This window comes from Sinocyclocheilus rhinocerous, unplaced genomic scaffold (assembly GCF_001515625.1).
Source record: "Sinocyclocheilus rhinocerous isolate Xijiao unplaced genomic scaffold, SAMN03320098_v1.1 scaffold144, whole genome shotgun sequence".
In the NCBI taxonomy this organism is placed as follows: Eukaryota; Metazoa; Chordata; class Actinopteri; order Cypriniformes; family Cyprinidae; genus Sinocyclocheilus; species Sinocyclocheilus rhinocerous.
In genome coordinates this window covers 615,961-618,577 of record NW_015645650.1, presented here as the reverse complement: position 1 = coordinate 618,577, position 2,617 = coordinate 615,961, and the positions used below count along the sequence as shown (strand labels likewise).

The following is a 2,617-nucleotide window of genomic DNA, read 5'->3' as shown; positions in this document are numbered from 1 at the left end:
CTAGAGGCGGTTTAGCCAATCACAACACACTGGGCTAGCTAACCAATCAGAGCCCATCGCCTATTTCTGAGGGAGGGGCTTCATAAAAGGAGGAAATGATCAGCGTAGAAGGGACAGAAGGGACAGAGTGGTGTGGAATAAAGGTAAATTATGTGAAAAATAATGCGTTTTTTAAAAATGACACGTTATAGTTAACATTAGTTAATTCATTAGTTAACAAACTGCCAATGAAAATTTCTTCTGAACATTCATTAATCTTAGGAATTCCAGTATTTAATAACAGGATGTTAAAATCGAGAGTTGCAGCTGTGTTATTTAATGAGCTAACATGAACTAAGGGTGGTATTTTTTTTTAACAAAGATTAATAACTTCTGTAGCAAATGTAGCTATTGCTCATTGTGAATGTTAATGCATTAACTAAGGTTAACTAATGAGGTCTTATTGTAAAGTGACACCTATTGGGCTTTATAATTCTTTTGCACTTTAATCGGTGTAAAATTTGTAACTTTATAAATTTTTTATGTATTGCTTTATTGTATTTAAATGTTCAGTTATTTTTGTTATAAGAAAAAAGTTATTAAACCTGTTACACTGTATTATGACAACAATTTTTTGCAACTAAATATCAATATCGTGATAATACCGTATTCCGTGATAAAAGCAATATCAATTAATCGCAACATGAAAATTTGATACCAGCATATCCCTAGTAAGGTAGATGCTAAATTTACATACAATGTAGGATTAAGGGATCTAGAATATGGCCATGCAGAATAAGGCATTAATATGTGCTTTATAAGTACTAATAAACAGCCAATATGCTAGTAATATGATTGCAATTAAGCAACTATTTAATAGTGAGAATTGGTCCTTAAAATAAAGTGTTACCATACTTATAATTAGCATTCATCTGAGTGATAACATGCATGCTAAATATTCGTAGCAATGATGTAAGAACACACTCAAACTGAAACTGAAATAATATATTACTGTAATTTAAAACAAACAATTCCTATTTAAATATAGGCCTATTTTTAAATTTTTTAATATATTTATTCCTGTGATGGTAGCGCTGAATTTCTATCAGTTCAGTGTCATATGATCATTAGAAATCACTATATTATGCTGATTTGTTGCTCAAGTAACATTTCTTATTATCAATGTTGAAAATTGTGGTGCTTAATAGAGCCCTGCACGGGCCTCAAATTTAGGCCCTAGCCCGGCCCTGAGACGCTCAGGCCCTAGTCCGGCCCTTGTCCGACAGCTTATCAGAATTACCGGCCCGAGCCCGTCTTTTTTTCCCCCTTCTCCCAAAATGGCTTATACTACTGTTTCAGTACATAACTACAATCTAGTTATACTAAAACAGTTCAAGCATATAACAATGTTTAAACGTTATACCTGCACTATAATAAATGTGTGCTATTTCCAAGTTTGTGCGGAGAGTGGAAGCTAAAGCGCGCTTTGCAGGACATAGAGGCGCTAGTGCAATCACTTGCATTTTTTTTTTTCAGTGGAAACAACTTAAAATAGCCTACGCCGTCATTTTTGCTCATAAAGGTAAGAGTAATACATCATTCGGAACTGTAAAGAGTTGTATTTACACACTTATATACACACTTACAGTATCTCACAAAAGTGAGTGCACCCCTCACTTTTCAGCAACCATTTTAGTATATCTTCTCAAGGGACAATACTATAAAATATATCCAAGTTTCATTTCTAGAGTAGTCAATGTGCTGCTTGTATAGCAGTACAGATTTACTGTCCTCTGAAAATAACTCAACAGCCATTATTGTCAAAATAGCTGGCAACAAAAGTGAGTACACCCTAAGTGATAACAGCTGTATGTCGTTTAACCATGCAAAGCCACATGTCCTATTCATCATGTTCATGTTTTTGTCTGCTTGACAGGACCATACAAATTTGTGTATCTTGTATTAGAGCAGTTAAAATTTGGTGCTTTGAGTACAATTCTCTCATACTGACCACTGGATGTTCAACATGGCACCTCATGGCAAAGAACTCTCTGAGGATTTGAGAATTAGAATTGTTGCTCTCCACAAAGATGGCCTAGGCTATAAGAAGATCTGTAACACCCTTAAACTGAGTTGCAGTACAGTGGCCAGGGTCATACAGAGGTTTTCTAAGACGAGTTCCACTCGGAACAGGCCTCGCAAGGGTCGATCAAAGAAGTTGAGTCCTCGTGCTGTGCGTCAGGTACAGAAGCTGGCTTCAAAAAACAGACGCATGAGTGCTGCCAGCATTGCTTTAGAGGTTGCAGAAGCGGGAGGTCAGCTTGTCAGTGCTCAAACCATACGCCGCACACTGCAACAAGTCGGTTTGCATGGCCGTCGTCCCAGAAGGAAGCCTCTTCTAAAGCTGGCTCACAAGAAAGCCCGCAAACAGTTTGCTGAAGACAACCTGTCCAAGAGCATGAATTACTGGAACCATGTCCTGTGGTCTGATGAGACTAAGATAAACTTGTTTGGCTCAGATGGTGTCCAGCATGTGTGAGGAGTACCAAGGAAATTGTGTCTTGCCTACAGTCAAGCACGGTGGTGGTAGCATCATGGGCTGGGGCTGCATGAGTGCTGCTGGTACTGGGGAGCTGCG

The 2,617-nt window shown here is 37.9% G+C and overlaps 1 protein-coding gene across 3 annotated transcripts in view; it reads right to left on the bottom strand.

Annotated features, from left to right (window-relative positions):
• The window catches only part of LOC107706892 (autism susceptibility gene 2 protein-like), a 29,529-nt gene that overhangs the window by 8,190 nt on the left and 18,722 nt on the right, over positions 1 to 2,617 (bottom strand). The gene's annotated exons all lie outside the window — the stretch shown is intronic.